Source organism: Ovis aries, chromosome 3, assembly GCF_016772045.2.
Source record: "Ovis aries strain OAR_USU_Benz2616 breed Rambouillet chromosome 3, ARS-UI_Ramb_v3.0, whole genome shotgun sequence".
NCBI classification, from domain to species: domain Eukaryota; kingdom Metazoa; phylum Chordata; class Mammalia; order Artiodactyla; family Bovidae; genus Ovis; species Ovis aries.
Genome location: NC_056056.1, coordinates 139,071,447 through 139,094,878, shown reverse-complemented (window position 1 = coordinate 139,094,878; position 23,432 = coordinate 139,071,447). Strand labels below are relative to the sequence as shown.

Sequence of the window (23,432 nt, the reverse complement as noted above, 5' to 3'; positions counted from 1 at the left end):
TTGGAAAAGACCCAGATGCTGGGAAAGACTGAAGGCAAGAGGAGAAGGGGATGACAGAGGATGAGATGGTTGGATGGCATCACTGACTTGATGGACATGAGTTTGAACAAGCTCTGGGAGATGGTGAAGGACAGGGAAGCCTGGCATGCTGCAATCCATGGGATCGCAGAGTCACACAGTACTGAACGACTGAACAAAAAGTAACATTTCAAATCAGTGGGTAGATTATTTAATAAATGGTATCAGGTTAACTAGATATCAACTGGTAAAAATTAAGATGCATCTTAATTTCGTGCTGGTTACAAGATAAACTGCAATTTTACTAAAATCCTAAAGATAAGATAAAAATTATTAAAGTATTCAAAAATAAATAAATGAAAATGCATGCATGACCTTGGGTAGGTAGGGCCTTCCTGTTGCTGTTCAGTTGTTAAGTTGTGTCCTTTGCAACATTTCGCATCAGGTGGCCAAAGCATTGGAGCTTCAGCTTCAGCACCAGTCCTTTCAAATAATATTCAGAGTTGATTTCCTTTAGGATTGGCTGGTCTGATCTTCTTGCAGTCCAAGGAACTCTCAAGAGTCTTCTCCAACCACAGTTCAAAAGCATCAATTCTACAGCACTCAGCCTTCTTTATGGTCCAACTCCCACATTCATACATGACTACTGGAAAAATCATATCTTTGACTACACAGACCTTTGCAAAGCGATGACTCTGCTTCTTAATACACTGTTTAGGTTTGTTATAGCTATTCTTCCAAGGAGCAAGTGTTTTTTAATTTCATGGCTGTAGTCTCTGTACCCAAAGATTTTGGAGCCCAAGAAAATGAAATCTGACACTGCTTCCACATTTCCCCCATCTATTTGCCATGAAATGATAGGACTGGGTGCCATGATCTTCATTTTTTGAATGTTGAGTTTTAAGCCAGCTTTTTCACTCTCCTCTTTCACCTTAGGTACTTCAAGATTAAAACCTTTATATGACAAATTATACCATGAAGAAAAAGATTTTTTTTAATGGTGTACTAGGAGAAAGATACTTCAACATATGTGAAGATAAAAGATTGCTTTCTGGAATACAAAAGGAAAAATGTCTAAAAATGGGAGTACAAGCAATCCATTGTAAAAACACCAGACTCGCCTTTCCCTCCCCTCCCCCCTCCCCGCCCCCACCGCCAAAATGCAACAGGCAATTCACAGAAGCAAAATACAAACAGGGCATCAGGCACCGGAAAAACAATGCTCAATTCCATTAAAGATCAAGAAAATAAAAACAATGAAATACCATTTTTAACCCATCAGACTGACAAAAAATTACGTTTGATGATATCAACTGTAAGTAGTAGAGTGTAGGTAAATATGTACTCTGATCTCTAGCTAACAGAATTTATTTATTCATGTATTTTGGCTGGCTGTGCTGGGTCTTCATTGCTGCACAGATTTTTCTCTAGTTACTGAGAGAGGGAACTACTCTCTAGTTGAGGTGCCCTGGCTTCTCAATTCTACGGCTTCTCTCGTTGCGGTCACGGGCTCTTGGGGGCACAGGCTTCAGTAGTTGCAGCCTGTGGGCTCAGTAGATGTGGCACACGGGTTTAGCAGCTCCACAGCATGTAGGATCCTCCCGGACCAGGAATTGAACCCTTGTCTCCTTTACTGGCAGGCAGATTCTTTACCACTGAGCCACCAGGGAAGCCCTTCTATCTAACAGAATTCTAAATGGTGCATGTCTTATGTCCCAGTAAATTTTTTACTATCTTCCCTAAAGTAACAATTTTCACATATGACCGAGAAAGCATATTCAAGATACCTGAGAGTAAAATTGGAAACACTATAAATGTCCTTCAGTAGGGCAATGGTCAAATAACCTAAGCCTACCTTCACTGTGGTATAGTATGCCTCAGTTAGAAAATAAAAATAGCTGAGACGTATGCCTGCAATTTGAAATATGTACTATCTGAAATAGTGTTGGACATATTGTACTGTTAAAGGGGAAAAAAGTTGCACAACTACACATATAGAATTTGCCATTTGTTCTTTTAAAAAATATGCTTACCAAAACAATAATATATATTTTCTCCAGGTAACAAAAGAATATACACAAAACTTTTCCTATGCTGAGCACAGAGGATGTGGGTGGTAGGACAAGAACTTAACCTCTGCTTCCCAGGTGGCGCTAGTGGTAAAAATTCCACCTGCCAATGCAGGATACGTAAAAGACACAAATTTGATCCCTAGGTTGTGAAGATTCCCTGGAGGAGGACATGGCAACCGACTCCAGTATTCTTGCCTAGAGAATCCCAAGGACAGGGGAATCCAGTGGGCTACACTCCATAGGGTCACAGAGAGTCGGACATGACTGACGCAACTTAGCATGCATACACGCACATAACATTTTTAATTTTTATTAGGTGGAGGATTAACCTATTACATCTGTAAAAGCAATAATTGGACAAAATATATCCAAACTCCTCCCTAGACTTTAGGGCTTTGTTTCTAGCATCCTTGGTTCATTGAATCTTAAATATTTAAGCGCTCTATGAACTCAGTTTTATAATTCTCCTTTACTGATAACTGGATATTGGATTATATTAGGCTTCACTCTTCCCAACTCCATTCTCTCTCCATCACATATTCCATAAGGGATTGTGTATCTATCACTCTATTTTAGGAAGAAAGAATAACAGAAGTTTTTAATGTCTAATTTTCTCCTCAGCTTGAGTTCATCTGAATTATTCTCTCTCTCTCTTGTGTTGCAACCGAAATGGATTTATCTTGAGAAATAATCTTGAGGAAAAAGAAAATATTATCTGCATCTCAAGAGGCTTCAGCAGAAGGATCATTGTTTCGCTGTTTTCTCTCATGCTTATATTTGTACCTCAAATATTTCACAGCTGTCTTCAGAAATACTGTGTAACTTAAGGACTTAGAAAATACATTCTCTTAAAAAAAAATTAAAAAGAGGCATCGACGAGTTTGCTTCCACTCTAGACACAGGTGAAATCTTTCTATGCTGATGCTCTAGAAATGGGGAACCTTCTGACAAAGATATAATTTCTCCATTCGTTTTCTTTTTCATTCCTCATGTTTACTTTCCTGCTTTTGTTGCTGTAGAGAGCTGTCTTGAATCAGAGAAAGCTCCATTTTTTATATATCTGAAAAAGACAGTCATATAATTGAACTCTACTGACAGGTTCAGAAAAAAATAAACCCACAAATTTAGGCATACCTGGGAAAAGGATGGGAAATGGCTGTTTCTCCTTATTTTAAGAAATAATGCTTTAAGCAGCATGTGAAACTGGACTGAGAGGTGATGTACTAATATATGTAAACCGATAGCCGGTGGGAACTTGCTGTATGACTCAGGCAACTCAAACTGAGGCTCTGTAATAACCTCGAGGAGTAAAAACGGGTGGGAGGTGGGAGGGAGATTCAAGAGGAATGGGACATATGTACACCTGGGGTTAATGCGTGTTGATATATGACAGAAATGAAACCAATGTTGTCAACCAGTCATCAATCAATTAGAAATGAATATTAAAGAAAGAATAAAGACCTTCCAGCTCAAAAGGTCTTTGTCACCTCCCTGCCATGGAGCTAAGAAAGGGGGGGGGGCAGAAAAGAAAATGAGAGGGAGATAGATAAGGTCTGAATCATCCCCAAGGCCGTTTACCTCCAGGGGCAGACTGCACACATCTCCAGACTCTGCCCCCCCATGCAGGGGCTATGAGAAGATGACAGTTCACCCACCCGGAAACAGCACCGTGAGCACTAAGTGTCCACTGACATTCTACAGTAGTGGATCTTCTGTCCTCCTCCCCGCCCCCCCACCCGGGCCCTAATGCTTTGAACCCTAACAGAGTGCTAGGCTTATACGCCTTAGTCCTACTCACAGGCTTCTTCACAGCCGCCTCAGCATCTGTCACCCACCAATGTTCTTTATACTCTGTTACAAGGATGACTGGATGCAGTGGTGAAATGCCTTTCTCCCTCTCAGGGTGACCCAGGCTCTCAGATCTGTGCACGTTCTATGTCGAAATGGAAATGGGGCAGGGAAAGGAATTTGGACAAAAGACAGAGTTCACAATAGCAGAAATTCTCCTTAAGCAGGAAACCTCCAAATGAACTCACCACTCACCAAACATGTCTTGGGGTTCACCTCTTCCAAGCCTGGTCTTCACTGGAGTCAGAAATATACAGTTCTGTCATCCTGCACCCTTGGCTAAAGCAGGCATCACCAATTGATTGCAGCACACTAATTCCCTTGTCAAAGCGGCTGCTGCTCCCTCTAACTTAATGCTAGAACAATTCCTCTCCCAAATGTTCTGTCCCAGCTCCACCACAGGTTCCACTGCTTTAACTCTGCCACTATTCTACCTCCTAGTGAAAACTCCAAACAACCCCAAGAATGATATTGAGCCTCTGTTCACCTTTAGTGAGTTTTATCACCATGAAGGAGTTAGTCTCTAGGAGGGCAGTTAAAGAGCACTGCTCCCCTTCCTGCCAGGACCCAGGAAGTACAAGCCTACCTGGGTTCAGTAAACAACCTCACATGGTCATGACACCGGAAGGAGACTGGTACTGGAGAGATCTGGCCGGTGAGGGAGCAAGGGGGAGAAGTGAAGAGAGGAAAGGACGAGAGTGCTGAAGAAGGCATACAGTTTGGGCCAAGATTAGCCCAGTAAAAGAGCAGAGAGCGGTCCTCCCACAAGGAAAGGAGTTTTGGGAGGTTATGTCAAAGAGGCACTGCAGAGCTTTAAAGTCAGACAGTGCCAGGTTTAGTCCCAACTCAGTCTCTTACCAGCTCATTAACTCTGTAGACTGCAACCCTGTAAAAAATAACTCTCCCCACCTCTGGGAGCAGTGAGGAAGACTGAAAAGTGGACAAGGGGGCTGGTAAAAGGTCCAGTTCAGTTCAGTTGCTCAGTGGTGTCTGACTCTTTGGGACCCCATGGATTGCAGCACCCCAGGCTTCCCTGGCCATCACCAACCCTGGAGCTTGTTCAAACTCATGTCCATAGAGTCAGTGATGCCATCCAACCATCTCATCCTCTGTTGTCCCCTTCTCCTCCTGTCTTCAATCTTTCCCAGCATCAGGGTCTTTTCAAATGAGTCATTTCTTCCCATCAGGTGGCCAAAGTACTGGAGCTTCAGCTTCAGTATTAATCCTTCCAATGATTATTCAAGACTGATTTCCTTTAGGATTGACTGGTTTTATCTCCTCGGTCCAGTCCTCAGTAAAATCCTTATCACTACTGACACCTCAGTGTTTCTACTGTGATGAGAGAAAGAGATTTCAGAGGGTCTCGCTGAAAGATGGAGCCAGCATAAATGACCTTTCCAGATTCCCCATATCTTCTCGTTTGTGTGCTAACAAACTTGATCATTTTAGGTCAGCTTATCCTTGAGAATCTTTTTAACCAGTAGCACATTATCAGACTTTAAGCATTGTATTATGGGAGCTTGCTTCAATCAATACACAGAGAATCTGTATTAATAGCAACACATTCTTTGTAACTTAAAAGGAGCATTCTGATCTTAAATACAGATAGCAGTTTAAGCAAGGACTGTTCTCTATTCCAGTTTCTGAGAAAACCATCATCTTTTCATGAATTAGGCCAGGGAGTGACTCATCTTTCAGCACACTTCTCCAAACAAGGGAAAAGAAAGGTCATGGGAAACAGTTACAGAGCACTATTTGTGGTAATAAAATATTAATGATGGCTGGATACATGACTGTAGTTGCTGAAGAATCTTTGAAAAGATAGGGTAGAGAAAGGGAGAGAGGGACAAGGAAAACTCTGTAAGGACAGAGGAAATTTGTTGAGGATGGAATGTTTATATCCTTCCAATTTGGTTGGAAACAAATAGTAATGAGACCTTTTGGGGATCACTGGCCAAGAGGTTTTGAATCTACTATGTTGAATTAAAATCTTGGTACATGTTTTTCACATAAAATGAATGTAAAACTAATGAATGCACAGATTCTTATAGCAGCATCTTCATATACATTTATCTTTATCTCACAACAGTCTTATGATGCTCATTTTACAGAGAAGGAAACTGAGGCTCAGAAATTTTAAATGACATGGTGAAAATATGTGAATGTCTTTCTGTCTTATAACACTACACAGTGCTCTACAAGTGACTTAAGTATGCAGCTTGTTATGTAAATAGACTTGTTAGGCTGTAAGGCTGTCATCAAGTTGTCGGAAGAGTCTAAAATATTCCCAGGATGCTTTGCTCTAAGACAGAAGCTCATAACAGAATAAGTAATGAAATTCAACCTCTGTTAGCTTTATGGCCTAGTGTTGTCACTTTTTTTTCTATTGTGTCTGTTTCTAAAGAATTGATTTAGCAAAAAACAGTGAACATTTTGTACATTTGTATAACACATTACAATATGCAGAAAAGTGGGCTCTGCGGTGCTCGGGTCTCTGTGGGTGTTGTATGGATCTAGAAACTTTCATAATCTCATGCTTTGGGATCCTACTATAATTCTTCTGAAGAGAAGGGACCTTTATCTTTCACGTGTGTTTGTGCATGCGTGCTCAGTCATGTCTGACTCTGCAACTCTATGGACTATAACCCACCAGACTCCTCTGTCTGTGGAATTTTCCAGGCAAGAATAGTGGAGTGGGTTGCCATTCCATTCTCCAGGGTATCTTCCCAACTCAGGGATCATATTCTGGTATTAACCAAGGTTTCATTACTGTAAACACATCATTCCCTGCTATGGCTAAAATCCTACACATAAAGACCAAAAACAATGGAAAATTATTTTAAATAGTAGAAAGCAGAATATGAATGAATTCAACATGAAAGTAGCCTAATAATTACACCTTTTCTTTTGAGCTTCAAAGCCTACAAATGACATACAAAATAAGAGCAAAGCTATCCCTTTTCATCCTCCAAAATAGGATACTAAAATATAAAGCAGTGCTTACAGATTGTTTTGTTTTAGCTCTTTATTTGGGAATCAGTATAGCAGCTTAGTCAAGAGTATAGAGGAGGCGGTCCTAAGATGGTGGAGGAATAGGACAGGGAGACCACTTTCTCCCCCAAAAATTCATCAAAAGAACATTTGAACGCCGAGCAAATTCCACAAAACATCTTCTGAATGCTGGCAGAGCACATCAGGCACCCAGAAAGGCAGCCCATTGTCCTCTAAAGGAAGTAGGACAAAATATAAAAGATAAAAAGAGAGACAAAAGAGGTAGGGATGGAGATCCATCCCGGGAAGGGAGTCTTAAGAAAGAGAGAAGTTTCCAAACACCAGGAAACACTCTCTCTGGTGGGTCTGTGGTGAGCCTTGGAATCTCAAAGGGCAAAATAACTGGGAAGAAAAATAAATAAATAATTAAAACCCACAGATTACATGCCAAACAGTAACTCCCAGCGGAGAAGCAGCACAGATGCCTGCATCCACCACTAGCAAGCGGGGACTAGACAGGGAGGCGCGGGCTGCATTGCTTAGAGTAAGGACTGGGCCTGAATGCCCCAAGGGCAATCTGAGGGAACTAGCTTGAGATAGCAACCCAGACTGTGATATAGCTATCCTAAGAAAAGCCCTAACCTAAGACACCACCAGGCCTGCTCACAGAACAAAGGACTGAGCAGAACTATCCAGCTGCGGACCAGCCTATCCCCCGCCGGACGGGCAGGTGAGGGCAACCAGAGCCAGAAGAGGGCAATTGCGGCCCCAGAGAGGCATCCTATACCAAGTCTACAAGCAGACTTCGTTGCTAACCAAGACTTCTTGGGATTCTGGGTGGTCGAGATCCGGCAGGAGGGTCACAGCCAGAGATCAGCTCCCAGAAGAGACACACAACACACCTGAGAAGGCGTGCCCGTTGTACACCCAGAAAACCAAGTGGCTGGGATGGGGGAGGCGATAAGTCGCAACCTTCAACTGGGTACAACCGTGCTCGCCAAGCACTTGGTCACCTGAGCTGCTCAGAACTGGGACGGGCACAACCAATTCTATGCCTTTGTGGAGTACCTGAGAACCTGAACCTGAGTGACTTAGACCTGGGGAGTGCATGCAACCCAGGGCCAACATCAGACAGTTCCCAGCAGAGCAACCTAGAGCCTGAGCAGTGTAGACTGGGAAAGCACACACGCTGTGAGTGGGGGCAAACCCAGTGTGGCTGAATCACTGTGAGCACACGCCAGTGATATTTGTTTGCAGTGTTCCTCCCTCCCCACAGCACAACTGAACAAGCAAGCCTTAAAAAAAAAAAAAGTGCTCACCACCACACCCCTTGTGTCAGGGCAGAAATTGGACACTGAAGAGATCAGCAAACAGAAGAAGCTAAAATAAACAGAGGGAACCACTTTGGAAGTGACAGGTGCAATAGATTAAAACCCTGTAGTTAGCACCGACTATATAGGAAGGGGGCTTGAGAAGTACAAGCTGGACCAAGGAACTATCTGAAAATGAACTGACCCCACACTGTCCACAACAGCTCCAGAGAAAGTCCTAGATATATTTTTACTATTATCATTTTTAATTAAAAATTTTTTTCACTTTTAAGTCCCATATTACTCCTTTAATTTTCATTTTTATAACCTACTATTACCTTGCAAAAAAAAGCCCTATTTTTTACAGCAAATTTCATATATATGTATTTTATACTTTTTGTGACTTTTTAAAAAAAATTTTTGTATTTTTGAGAATCTAATAGCAAGAAGAGATAAGAAAGCCTTCTTCAGTGATCAATGCAAAGAAATAGAGGAAAACAACAGAATGGGAAAGACTAGAGATCTCTTCAAGAAAATTAGAGATACCAAGGGAACATTTCTTGCAAAGATGGGCTTGATAAAGGACAGAAATGGTCTGGACCTAACAGAAGCAGAAGATATTAACAAAAGGTGACAAGAATACACGGAAGAACTGTACAAAAAAGATCTTCATGACCCAGATAATCATGATGGTGTGATCACTCATCTAGAGCCAGACATCCTGGAATGTGAAGTCAAATGGGCCTTGGAAAGCATCCCTACGAACAAAGCTAGTGAAGGTGATGGAATTCTAGTTGAGCTGTTTCAAATCCTAAAAGATGATGCTGTGAAAGTGTTGCACTCAATATGCCAGCAAATTTGGAAAACTCAGCAGTGGCCACAGGACTGGAAAAGGTCAGTTTTCATTCCAATTCCAAAGAAAGGCAATGCCAAAGAATGCTCAAACTACTGCACAATTGCACTCATCTCACATGCTAGTAAAGTAATGCTCAAAATTCTCCAAGCCAGGCTTCAGCAATACATGAACCATGAACTTCCTGATGTTCAAGCTGGTCTTAGAAAAGGCAGAGGAACCAGAGATCAAATTGACAACATCTGCTGGATCATGGAAAAAGCAAGAGAGTTCCAGAAAAACATCTATTTCTGCTTTATTGACTATGCCAAAGCCTTTGATTGTGTGGATCATAATAAACTGTGGAAAATTCTGAAAGAGATGGGAATACCAGACCACCTAACCTGCCTCTTGAGAAATCTGTATGCAGGTCAGGAAGCAACAGTTAGAAATGGACATGGAACAACAGATATTGGTTCCAAATAGGAAAAGGAGTACGTCAAGCCTGTATATTGTCACCCTGCTTATTTAACTTATAGGCAGAGTATATCATGAGAAACACTGGACTGGAAGAAACACAAGCTGAAATCAAGATTGCCAGGAGAAATATCAATAACCTCAGATATGCAGATGACACCACCCTTATGGCAGAAAGTGAAGAGGAACTAAAAAGCCTCTTGATGGAAGTGAAAGAGGAGAGCGAAAAACTCATTACTGGACACTTCATTGCACTCCAGACAGAAGAAATCAAGTCCACCCACCAGAACACCAACACAAGCTTCCCTAACCAGGAAACATTGACAAGCCACCTGTGCAACTCCACCCACAGCAAGGAACCAAAATCTTGAAAACGAATTGGAGTTACAGATAAATAGCCTGTAGACAAGGATCAAGAAGATGCAAGAAAGGTTTAACATGGACCTAGAAAAAAAATAAAAAAGTCAATATATAATGAATAATGCAATAAATGAGATCAAAAACACTCTGGAGGGAACCAACAGTAGAATAATGGAGGCAGAAGATAGGATAAGTGAGGTAGAAGATAGAATTGTTTAAATAAATGAAACAGAGAGGAAAAAAAGAAAAAAGAATTAAAAGAAATGAGGACAACCTCAGAGACCTCTGGGACAGTGTTAAACGCCCCAACATTCGAATCATAGGAGTCCCAGAAGAAGAAGACAAAAAGAAAGACCATGAGAAAATACTTGAGGAGATAATAGTTGAAAACTTCCCTAAAATGGGGAAGGAAATAATCACCCAAGTCCAAGAAACCCAGAGAGTCCCAAATAAGATAAACCCAAGGCAAAACACCACAAGACACACATTAATCAAATTAACAAAGATCAAACACAAAGAACAAATATTAAAAGCAGCAAGGGAAAAACAACAAATAACACACAAGGGGATTCATCTTTCAATAGAAACTCTTCAAGCCAGGAGGGAACGGCAGGACATACTTAAGGTGATGAAAGAAAATAATCTGCAGCCCAGATTACTGTACCCAGCAAGGATCTCATTCAAATATGAAGGAGAAATCAAAAGCTTTGCAGACAAGTAAAAGCTGAGAGAATTCAGCTCCAGCAAACCAGCTCTCCAACAAATGCTAAAGGATCTTCTCTAGACAGGAAACACAAAAGGGTGTATAAACTCGAACCCAAAACAATAAAGTAAATGGCAATGGGATCATACTTATCAATAATTACCTTAAATGTAAATGGGTTGAATACCCCAACCAAAAGCTAAAGACTGGCTGAATGTATACAAAAACAAGACCCCTATATATGTTGTCTACAAGAGACCCACCTCAAAACAAGGGACACATACAGAATGAAAGTGAAGGGCTGGAAAAAGATATTCTATGCAAATAGAGACCAAAAGAAAGCAGGAGTAGCAATACTCAGATCAGATAAAATAGACTTTAAAACAAATGCTGTGAAAAGAGACAAAGATGAATACTACATGATGATCAAAAGATCAATCCAAGAAGAAGATATAACAATTATAAATATATATGCACCCAACATAGGAGCACTACAATATATAAGACAAATGCTGCAGGATCCTCTATGATCCACCTCCCAGAATTCTGGAAAAAAAGCAAAAATAAACAAATGGGATCTAATTAAAATTAAAAGCTTCTGCACAACAAAGGAAAATATAAGCAAGGTGAAAAGACAGCCTTCTGAATGGGAGAAAATAATAGCAAATGAAGCAACTGACAAACAACTAATCTCAAAAATATACAAGCAGCTCCTGCAGCTCAATTCCAGAAAAATAAACGACCCAATCAAAAAATGCGCCAAAGAACTAAATAGACATTTCTCCAAAGAAGACATACGGATGGCTAACAAACACATGAAAAGATGCTCAACATCATTATTAGAGAAATGCAAATCAAGACCACAATGAGGTACCACTTCACACCAGTCAGAATGGCTGTGATCCAAAAATCTGCAAGCAATAAATGCCGGAGAGGGTGTGGAGAAAAGGGAACCCTCCTACACTGTTGGTGGGAATGCAAACTAGTACAGCCACTATGGAGAACAGTGTGGAGATTCCTTACAAAATTGCAAATAGAACTACCTTATGACCCAGCAATCCCTCTGCTGGGCATACACACTGAGGAAACCAGAATTGAAAGAGACACATGTACCCCAATGTTCATCGCAGCACTGTTTATAATAGCCAGGACATGGAAACAACCTAGATGTCCATCAGCAGATGAATGGATAAGAAAGCTGTGGTACATATACACAATGGAGTACTACTCAGCCATTAAAAAGAATTCATTTGAATCAGTTCTGATGAGATGGATGAAACTGGAGCCGATTATACAGAGTGAAGTAAGCCAGAAAGAAAATCACCAATACAGTATACTAACACATATATATGGAATTTAGGAAGATGGCAATGACGACCCTGTATGCAAGACAGGAAAAAAGACACAGATGTGTATAATGGACTTTTGGACTCAGAGGGAGAGGGAGAGGGTGGGATGATTTGGGAGAATGGCATTGTAACATGTATACTATCATGTAAGAATTGAATCGCCAGTCTATGTCTGACGCAGGATACAGCATGCTTGGGGCTGGTGCATGGGGATGACCCAGAGAGATGTTACGGGGAGGGAGGTGGGAGGGGGGTTCATGTTTGGGAACACATGTAAGAATTAAAGATTTTAAAATTAAAAAAATAAAAAAATAAAATAAGACAAACGCTAACAAGTATGAAAGGGGAAATTAACAATAACACAATAATAGTGGGAGACTTTAATACCCCACTCACACCTATGGGTAAATCAACTAAATGGAAAATTAACAAGAAAACACAAACTCTAAATGATACAATAGACCAGTTAGACCTAATTGATACCTATAGGACGTTTCACCCCAAAACAATGAATTTCACCTTTTCTCAAGTGCACACGGAATCTTCTTCAGGATAGATCAAATCCTGGGCCATAAATCTAGCCTTGGTAAATTCAAAAAAAAATGAAATCATTCCAAGCATCTTTTCTGACCACAATGCAATAAGATTAGATGTCAATTACAGGAGAAAAAATATTAAAAACCTCTACATATGGAGGCTGAACAATACGCTGCTGAATAACCAACAAATCACAGAAGAAATCAAAACAGAAATTAAAATATGCATGGAAATGAATGAAAATGAAAACACAACAACCCAAAACCTGTGGGACAATGTAAAAGCAGTGCGAAGGGGAAGGTTCATAGCAATACAGACTTACCTCAAGAAATAAGAAAAAAGTCAAATAAATAACATAACTCTACACCTAAAGCAACTAGAAAAGGAAGAAATGATGAATTCCAGGGTTAGTAGAAGGAAAGAAATCTCAAGAATTAGGGCAGAAATAAATGCAAAAGAAACAAAAGAGACCATAGCAAAAATCAACAAAGCTAAAAGCTTGTTCTTTGAGAAGATAAATAAAATTGACAAACCATTAGCCAGACTCATCAAGAAACAAAGGGAGAAAAATCAAATCAACAAAATTAGAAGTGAAAATGAAGAGATCACAACAGACAACACAGAAGTACCAAGGATCATAAGAGACTATTATCAGCAACTATATGCAAATAAAATGGACAAGTTGGAAGAAATGGACACATTCTTAGAAAATTACAACTTTCCAAAACTGAACCAGGAAGAAATAAAAAATCTTAACAGATGCATCACAAGCACAGAAATTGAAACTGTAATCAGAAATCTTCCAGCAAACAAAACTCCAGGACCAGATGGCTTCACAGCTGAATTCTACCAAAAATAAGAAGAGGTAACACCTATCTTACTCAAACTCTTCCAGAAAATAGCAGAGGAAGGTAAACTTCTAAACTCATTCTATGAGGCCACTATCACCTTAATACCAAAACCTGACAAAGATGCCACAAAAAAAGAAAACTACAGGCCAATATCACTGATGAACATAGATGCAAAAATCCTTAACAAAATCCTAGCAATCAGAATCCAACAACATATTAAAAAGATCATACACCATGACCAAGTGGGCTTTATCCCAGGGATGCAAGGATTCTTCAATATCCACAAATCAATCAATGTAATACACTACATTAACAAATTGAAAAATAAAAACCATATGATTATCTCAAGAGATGCAGAGAAAGCCTCTGACAAAATTCAACATCCATTTATGATAACAACTCTCCAGAAAGCAGGAATAGAAGGAACATACCTCAATATAATAAAAGCTATATATGACAAACCCACAGCAAACATTATCCTCAATGGTGAAAAATTGAAAGCATTTCCCCTAAAGTCAGGAACAAGACAAGGGTGCCCACTTTCACCGCTACTATTCAACATAGTTCTGGAAGTTTTGGCCACAGCAATCAGAACAGAAAAAGAAATAAAAGGAATCCAAATTGGAAAAGAAGAAGTAAAACTCTCACTATTTGCAGATGACATGATCCTCTACATAGAGAACCCTAAAGACTACACCAGAAAATTACTAGAGCTAATCAATGAATATAGTAAAGTTGCAGGATATAAAATCAACACACAGAAATCCCTTGCATTCCTATACACTAACAATGAGAAAACAGAGAAATTAAGGAAACAATTCCATTCACCATTGCAATGAAAAGAATAAAATATTTAGGAATATATCTACCTAAAGAAACAAAATACCTATATATAGAAAACTATAAACACTGGTGAAAGAAATCAAAGAGGACACTAATAGATGGAGAAACATACCATGTTTATGGATCAGAAGAATCAATATAGTGAAAATGAGTATACTACCCAAAGTAATCTATAGATTCAATGCAATCCCTATCAAGCTACCAATGGAATTTTTCAGAGAACTAGAGACAAATATTTTCACAATTTGTATGGAAATACAAAATACCTTGAATAGCCAAAGCAATCTTGAGAAAGAAGAATGGAACTGGAGGAATCAACCTGCCTGACTTCAGTCTGTACTACAAAGCCACAGTCATCAAAGACAGAAGTATAGACCAATGGAACAAAATAGAAAGCCCAAAGATAAATCCACGCACCTATAGACACCTTATCTTTGAAAAAGGAGGCAAGAATATACAATAGAGAAAAGACAATCTCTTTAACAAGTGGTGTAGGGAAAACTGGTCAACCAGTTGTAAAGGAATGAAACTAGAACATTTTCTAACACCATTCACAAAAATGAACTCAAAAGGGATTAAAGATCTAAACGTAAGACCAGAAACTATAAAACTCCTAGAGGAAAATATAGGCAAAACACTCTCCGATATAAACCGCAGCAGGATCCTCTATGACCCACCTCCCAGAATTCTGGAAATAAAAGCAAAAGTAAACAAATGCGACCTAATTAAAACTAAAAGCTTCTGCACAACAAAGGAAACTATAAGCAAGGTGAAAAGACAGCCTTTAGAGTGGGAGAAAATAATAGCAAATGAAGCAACGGACAAAGAATTAATCTCAAAAATATACAAGCAACTCCTGCAGCTCAGTTCCAGAAAGATAAACAACCCAATCAAAAAGTGGGCCAAAGGACTAAACAGATATTTCTCCAAAGAAGACATACAGATGGCTAACAAACACATGAAAAGATGCTCAACATCATTCATTATCAGAGAAATGCAAATCAAAACCACAATGAGGTACAATTTCACATCAGTCAGAATGGCAGCTATCCAAAAATCTACAAGCAATAAATGCTGGAGAGAGTGTGGAGGAAAGGGAACCCTCTTTCACTGCTGGTGGGAATGCAAACTAGTACAGCCACTATGGAGAACAGTGTGGAGATTCCTTAAAAAACTGGAAATAGAACTGCTTTATGACCCAGCAATCCCACTGCTGGGCATACACACCAAGGAAACCAGAATTGAAAGAGATGCGTGTACCCCAATGTTCATTGCAGCACTGTTTATAATAGCCAGGACATGGAAGCAACCTAGATGTCTATCAGCAGATGAATGGATAAGAAAGCTGTGTACATATACACAATGGAGTATTACTCAGCCATTAAAAAGAATACATTTGAATCAGTTCTGATGAGGTGGATGAAACTGGAGCCTATTATACAGAGTGAAGTAAGCCAGAAAGAAAAACACCAATACAGTATACTAATGCATATATATATGGAATTTAGAAAGATGGTAATGATAACCCTGTATGCAAAACAGCGAAAGAGACACAGATGTACAGAACAGTCTTTTGGACTCTGTGGGAGAGGGTGAGGGCAGGATCAGGGAGAATGGCATTGAAACATGTAAATTATCACATGCGAAATGAATTTCCAGTCCAGGTTTGATGCATGATACAGGGTACTCGAGGCTGTTGCACTGGGATGACCTAGAGGGATGGAATGGGGAGGGAGATGGAAGGGGGGTTCAGGATGGGGAACATGTGTATACCCGTGGCAGATTCATGTTGATGTATGGCAAAACCAATACAATATTGTAAAGTGTAAATAAATACATAAATAAAACTGAGATTAAAAAAAAAAAAAAGGATGTAGACCCTTGGTTAAGAATCTGGCTGCCTGGACTCAAATTGCAGGTTTACCATTTAAATATTCACCTGGGCAAGTTATTTCAGCCATTTAAATCCAGTTTATTCATCTGTAGCATGAGCATCAGAGCTGTTTTCTCCTCATAGAATCACAGGCAGAATTTTAAAAGTTTATCCGTGAAGAGATATTGACTTAGTTCCTGGACTGTGTTGGTTCTGTTCATGTCATTGTGTGTTGAAGCACTTAAGCAATCAAAAAGAAATCTGTGAAGAAAGAATCATATTAGCTGAGCAGGAAGTTGTAAACCTGTCCTTTTCTTGTACATCACTGACTTTTATCTCTGTTGTTTTCTAGAAAAGGAGGAAAGAAGCTGTTCCTGCCTTTCCATAAGTGGATGCAGTTTATTTAACTTAATGAACTTGCTGGTGTGATTCTTGTTTGTTTGTTTTCCCTAGATTCAGCCAGGAAGAACAATTCTTCTTAATTCTTGCCTGAAATGTTCTATAGAAGTTGTGTAGAACGTTCTTCCTTAGAGCACAGCGCCTGCGTGTGTGCTTAGTTGCTTCAGTTGTGTCTGGCTCTCCGTGACCCCATGAACTGTAGACCATCAGACTCCTCTGTCCATGAGATTTTCGAGGCAAGAATACTGGAGTGGGTTGCCATGTCCTCCTCCAGGGGATCTTCCTCATTCAGGGATTGAACCTGAGTCTCTTATGTCTCCTGCATTGGCAGATGGGTTCCTTACCACTAGCGCCACCTGGGAAGCCCCTAAGGCACAGTAGGCTTTCTGTCAAATATGCATGAAAATGAGATTTTTAATATCTTGATTTTATTATATACAAAATCAGTTTGATTTTGTAGTATATAACAAAACATTTCCAAACATAGAGGCTTAAAAATAATTATGTATTAGTTCAAAATTCTGTAAGTCGGTATTCAGGTTGGACTTGTTTCTGCACTGGTCTTACCTAGGCTCACTCATGTGGTTGCTGTCGCTTATGTGGTGGACCAGCTGGGGGCTAGCTGGTGCTTGATGGCTCACTTGCATATCTGGTAGTTGGCTGGGACAACAGAGTAGCTGGGTCACATGTCTCCAGTGTCCAGGAGGCTACTCTGGGCTTTTTCACATGGTAGCTGGGTTCCAAAAACAGCAAGACAGAGGACGACTCCTGGTGAACAAGCATTTGTCAAGCCTCTGCTTATGCCATGCTTGCTAATGTCCTGTTGGCCAAAACAAATCATATGACCAAACCAAGATTCAAAGCATGGAGAAATAGACTCCATCTCTTGATGGTAAAAACTGCAAAATAATGTTGCCATTTTTCCCTTATATTGAATTATAATCCTCCTCAGGAAAAATTACATCCACTTGGTTGCAAATAGCATGGAACATAAAAACTGAACTATAAAGACTGAAATTCTTACCTCTAATTTTTGACTAAAGTGAAGAGACTCATAAGATATGAGATAAGGATAGAGAGTGGGATCATCAATAGTAATGCATGTTGTACCTACCAAGCTAGGGTGGTATATAATTTAATAGTGGAGGAAGAGGGCTTTCTTCAGTTCACATAAGTCATATTCCCCTCACTCAAGGATATTGTAGTCAGCTGATTTCAGAGGTGCAGAAGGCCACACCACAAGGTAGTTTGTGATAACATGCATCATTGTGGGAATGACGCAGCTAAGAAGTATTGGAGTTTTGTGGAAAGTGCATTTAAGGGGTAGAGAAACTCCTAGGAGGAGGAAGTGAGGCTTCAGTTCAGTTCAGTCACTCAGTTGTATCTGACTCTTTGTGACCTCATGGACTGCAGTACGCCAGGCCTCCCCATCCATCACCAACTCCCAGAGTTTACTCAAACTCATGTGCATTGAATTGGTGATGCCATCCAAACATCTCATCCTCTGTTGTCCCCTTCTCCTTCCACCTTCGGTCTTTTCCATCATCAGGGTCTTTTCCAATGAGTCAGTTCTTTGCATCAGGTGGCCAAAGTATTGGAGTTTCAGCTTCAGCATCAGTTCTACCAATGAATATTCAGGACTGATTTCCTTTAGGATGGACTGGTTGGATCTCTTTTCTGTCCAAGGGACTTTCAAGAGTCTTCTCCAACACCACAGTTTAAAAGCATTAATTCTTTGGAGCTCAGCTCTCTTTATAGTCCAACTCTTGCAACCATACATGATTACTAGAAAAAACATAGCTTTGACTAGATGGACCTTTATTGGCAAAGTAATGTCTCTGCTTTTTAATATGCTGTCTAGATTGGTCATAACTTTTCTTCCAAGGAGTAAGCGTCTTTTAATTTCATGGCTGCAGTCATGCCAAGTGAGGCTTAAACAAAGCTAAAGATATGGTCGAATTTGCAAATAAAACAATAATGCCTTCCAAGGAATAACTGTCAAGAAATGGGTACTAGCATGGGAATGAATTTTGCATATGGAAACAGTAAGGATCCCTAGAGGGCTGGAAGAGATGAAACAGCAACTTGGATTTATAATGCATAGTAGATCAATTGCTTTCCATGCCTAAATTAAATCTAGCACTGAAATTAAGGATTTCAGGTCTCTGAGGCCAGATTTGTCTTCCTAAAATACTGTTCCCACCCCATTCCTCTTTTGTTCATTGCAAATCTTTGATGGCTACCCTTGGTACATAAGAATGAGTTTGTACTGCAGAGCTTAGCATTAAATGAACTCTTGCAGTATGCCTCAAATCACACTTTCAGTCTTCTCTCTCACTCCTCCTCTATTACATTTTAAATTTTTCTCTGGCGCTGTAGCCATTAAATATTGTATGAAATCTCTCTTTACCCAGCTTAGAAATTCTTAGGCTTTTTAGATTTTCAAACTTAATGTTGGGTTTTGAATAATAACAATAGTGAATTCTAGGCCCTTACAAGCAGAATTTGAAATGAAATTACAAGTGTTCTTTAAGAATGGTAATCACAGGAATCTCTACCACGTAGCTTTTAGTTTAAATTTCAAGTATTTTCCTAAAAGATTTCTTTTACTATACAGATTCTAGCAAAGGATGGTTACCATCAATCAATATTATTTCCCACTGAGTACCCAGCACCGTCAGGAGCTATTTTTAAATCCTATCTATCTCCTATTTGGCCTGGACTATCTAAGCCTTTTATTGCCTTTTTTTTTTTTTTAAAGAAGAAGTACATCTTTCACTGTTCCAGAGATATACCCCATGAACCAAATATGAGTTTTGTGTACTTATCCTAGTATTTAGGCTGTGAGTGGCAGGACATATCTCCTTCACTATATACTTTCTAAATCAGACAGTAAAGCAAAAGGAATTTTTTGTAATGTTCAGATTTGTGGGATATTTCAAGATGGACAGTGTTCAATTTTTTAAAAAATTAAAAAACCATCTTTACCCAAGATGGGAAGCAAAGTTTGATAAAGCAGTTTCTCAAACTGTCTAGGAGGTGGGCAGTGAAATTTTTTTGGTGTAAAATCATTAAAATAATGTAATTTATTTTCGTTGACTTCTCAAAATTCTTGAAAGGGACAGCTTTAATGTAATTTTAGATTCCCTCACTATTTTTGACCAAAACACATCAGCACAAATCAAGAACCATCTTCTGCACTTCCCTGATGGTGCAGTGGATAAGAATCTGCCTGCTAATGCAGGGGACACAGATTCAATCCTTGATCCAGAAAGAACCCACATGCCATGGAGCAGCTAAGCCTGTGCACCGCAACTACTGCGCCCGTGCTCTGGAGCCCAAGAGACACAGCTACTGAAGCCCAAGTGCTGCAGCTACTGAAGCCCCCACGCCTAGAGCCTGGGCTCCACGGCAAGAGAAGCCACCACAGTGAGAGGCCCCCACATACTGCAACTAACCCAAACAGAGCAGCAAGGCCCAGGAAAGCCAGAAATCAATGTTTTAAAAAGAACCATTTTCTAAGACTCAAAAGCCCCCAACCTTCACATGTGCCCCACAGTATGTGCTTATCTCCTCTCAGAAATCAACTGACTACAATGTCTTGAATGAAGGAACTATGACTCTATCATGAATTAAACACAACCCTCACCAGATAGTGTAGAGTTACACACTCCAAGGAATACAATCCAATTACTGTCCTTTTGACATAAAAATCCCTGTCATTTCTGTGAATTTTATTCTAAACTTCCCCCAAAATTGAACTCACTGCATCTAAAAAGAAAATCGGTTTGATGACCCAGCCCTTTGGAAAAGTTCAGCTATATCCAGTATCATGTTTTGGAACCAATATAAAAGAAGCTGAAAAGGCCATTAGTATGGGTTTCTATCAGCTGATTACCACAGGCAAATTGAATCCCCAAAGTGCACAGTGTTTAACAGGAAGCTTAAAATCATTACACCAAAAATGTCACCCAAGGGAGCTTCAGTTCATGTAACTGGTTCTGAAACAATATTCTTTTTTGCTTAAATACCATTCTGTTTAATCATTCTTTTCTGCACTGATCAGTTTAATTATCATTTACCCTTTTTGCTGTAAACCTTTGATATTAATGGCAAAGAGGGCTCCCGGTTCTGAGTTCCATTTAAGCCAAAGCTTGAACAAATATTTCAGTGTAATATTTGTTCTTCCTCTTTGATATGATAGGCTGTGAATGGTAACATAATTGTTTGTTGGTTTTGTTTGTTTGAGGTGGGAAGAGAAGGAGACTTCTAGAAGATGGTGAACAAAGCCTTAATAGTATTTTATATTAAGCCATGACTATAGTATTCAAGACTTGGCATTTGCTCCTGAGTGTATATGTATTTTTCCCACACTTTGGTCACGCCTTTATAAGTTACAGTGACTCGTTCTGTGCTTTAAGGGGGGTTTATGTGTTTTTTTGAAATAAATATTTGCAAGATTTTAAAAAATTGATTAATTAATTTATTTTTGGCTGCACTGGGTCTTCATTGCTGTGTGGGGACTTTCTCCAGTTGCAGTAAGCTGGGGCTACTCTGTTTTCGGTGCACTAACATGACTTAGCAACAAAACCACAACATACCACCCACCACCCAAAACAAAGACTATAGACAGGTGATTTTAAGGAACCAGACAATAATTCTAAACATCTCTGTCACTAACCACATTCTAAACAAACTCAGGTGAAAGAGGTCCCTTATTTGGGCATACCCTGTGGAAAATACAGAATACAAGGATAAAGGGGAGGGAAAAACACATTTCGCAAGTGCTCAAACAAAGAAAAGCATAATAGAAATCAAGCTGACTTTAGATCTGTTCTCTATACAGAACCTGTCATATTAAAATACTAGGGAGTTGTGGTTTTCTTTTTTTTAAGTTCAGATATATTCATGCCTATTTGTGTTGGGAATCTGATTTATCAAAAAAAAGTGCTAAACATCTCTGAATGTAAGGTATGAGCATTCATTTGCAGAAAATTAAGACAAATATTTTATTTTGAACAAGAAAGTTGTAAATAATGATGTGTGAGGATGAGATGGCTGGATGGCATCACTGACTCGATGGACGTGAGTCTGAGTGAACTCCGGGAGATGGTGATGCACAGGGAGGCCTGGCGTGCTGAGATTCATGGGGTCGCAGAGTCAGATGTGGCTGAGCGACTGAACTGACTGACTGATGCCCACAACTTCTTTATCCATTCATCTGTTGATGGACATCTAGGTTGCTTCCATGTTTTAGCTATTGTAAACTGTGCTGCAATGAACAATAGGATACATGAGTCCTTTTCAATTTTGGTTTCCTCAGGGTATATGCCTAGGAGTGGGATTGCTGGGTCATATGGTGGTTTTATTCCTAGTTTTTTAAGGAATCTCCATACCTTCTTCCATAGCAGCTGTATCAATTTACATTCCCACCAACAGTGCAAGAGTGTTTCCTTTTCTCCACACCCTCTTCAGCATTTATTGTTCATAGACTTTTTGATGAGGGCTATTCATGATATCTCATTGTAGTTTTGATTTGCAGTTCTCTAATAATGAGCAATGTTGAACATCTTTTCATGTGTTTCTTAGCCAACTGTAAGTCTTCTTTGGAGAAATGTCTGTTTGGGTCTTTTTCCCACTTTTTAATTAGGTTGTCTGTTCTTCTGGTATTGAGTTGTATGAGCTGCTTATATATTTTGGAAATTAATCCTTTGTCAGTTGTTTCACGTGCTTATTTTCTCGCATTCCGAGGGTTGTCTTTTCACCTTGCTTATAGTTTCCTTTGCTGTGCAAAAGCTTTTAAGTTTAATCAGGTCCCACTTGTTTATTTTTGTTTTTATTTCCATTACTCTAGGAGTTGGGTCATAAAGGATCTTGCTTTGATTTATGTCATCGAGTGTTCTGCCTATATTTTCCTCTAAGAGTTTCATAGTTTCAGGTCTTACATTTAGATCTTTATCCATTTTGAGGTTATCTTTGTGTATGGTGTTAGAAAGTGTTCTAACTTCATTCTTTTACATGTCACTGTCTGATTTTCCCAGCACCATTTGTTGAAAAGGCTCTCTTTGCGCCATTGTATATTCTTGCCTGCTTTGTCAAAAATAAGGTACCCATAGGTTCATGGGTTTATTTCTGGGCTTTCTATTTTATTCCAATGATCTATACTTCTGTTTTTGTGCCATTACAATACTGTCTTGATGACTGTAGCTTTGTAGTATAATCTGAAGTCAGGAAGGTTGATTCCTTCAGCTCCATTCTTCTTTCTCAAGACTGTTTTGGCTATTTGGGGCCTTTTGTGTTTCCAAATGAATTGTGAAACTTTTTGTTCTTGTTCTGTAAAAAATGCCACTGGTAATTTGATAGGGATCCCACTGAATCCGTAGATTTCATTTGGTACTATGGTCATTTTCAAAATATAGATTCTTCCTACCCAGGAACACAGAATATCTCTCCATCTGTTTATGTTGTCTTCAATTTCTTTCATTAGTGTCATAATTTTCTGTGTACAATTCTTTTTTCTACTTCAGTTCAGTTCAGTTCAGTCACTCAGTCATGTCGAGCTCTTTGCAACTCCAAAATAGCAGCAAGCCAGGCCTCCCTGTCCGTCAGAATCTCCTGGAGTTCACTCAAACTCACCGGCATTGGTCGGTGATGCCATTCAGCCATCTCATCCTCTGTCATCACCTTCTCCTCCTGCCCCCAATCCCTCCCAGCATCAGAGTCTTTTCCAATGAGCCAACTCTTCACATGAGGTGGCCAAAGTACTGGAGTTTCAGCTTTAGCATCATTCCTTCCAAAGAAATCCCAGGGCTGATCTCCTTCAGAATGAACTGGTAGGATCTCCTTGCAGTCCAAGGGACTCTCAAGAGTCTTCTCCAACACCACAGTTCAAAATCATCAATTCTTCGGTGCTCAGCCTTCTTCACAGTCAAATTCTCACATCCACACATGACCACTGGAAAAACCATA

At 39.6% G+C, this 23,432-nt stretch overlaps 1 long non-coding RNA gene across 1 annotated transcript; it reads right to left on the bottom strand.

The window, feature by feature from the left end:
* Window positions 1–2,384: 2,384 nt before the first annotated feature.
* Window positions 2,385–16,826, bottom strand: LOC105611709 (uncharacterized). The gene is made up of 2 exons (XR_001039151.4): window positions 3,889–16,826; window positions 2,385–3,150 (listed from the first exon to the last, which is right to left on the bottom strand). It is a non-coding gene; the product is annotated as an uncharacterized LOC105611709 (long non-coding RNA).
* Window positions 16,827–23,432: the final 6,606 nt, after the last annotated feature.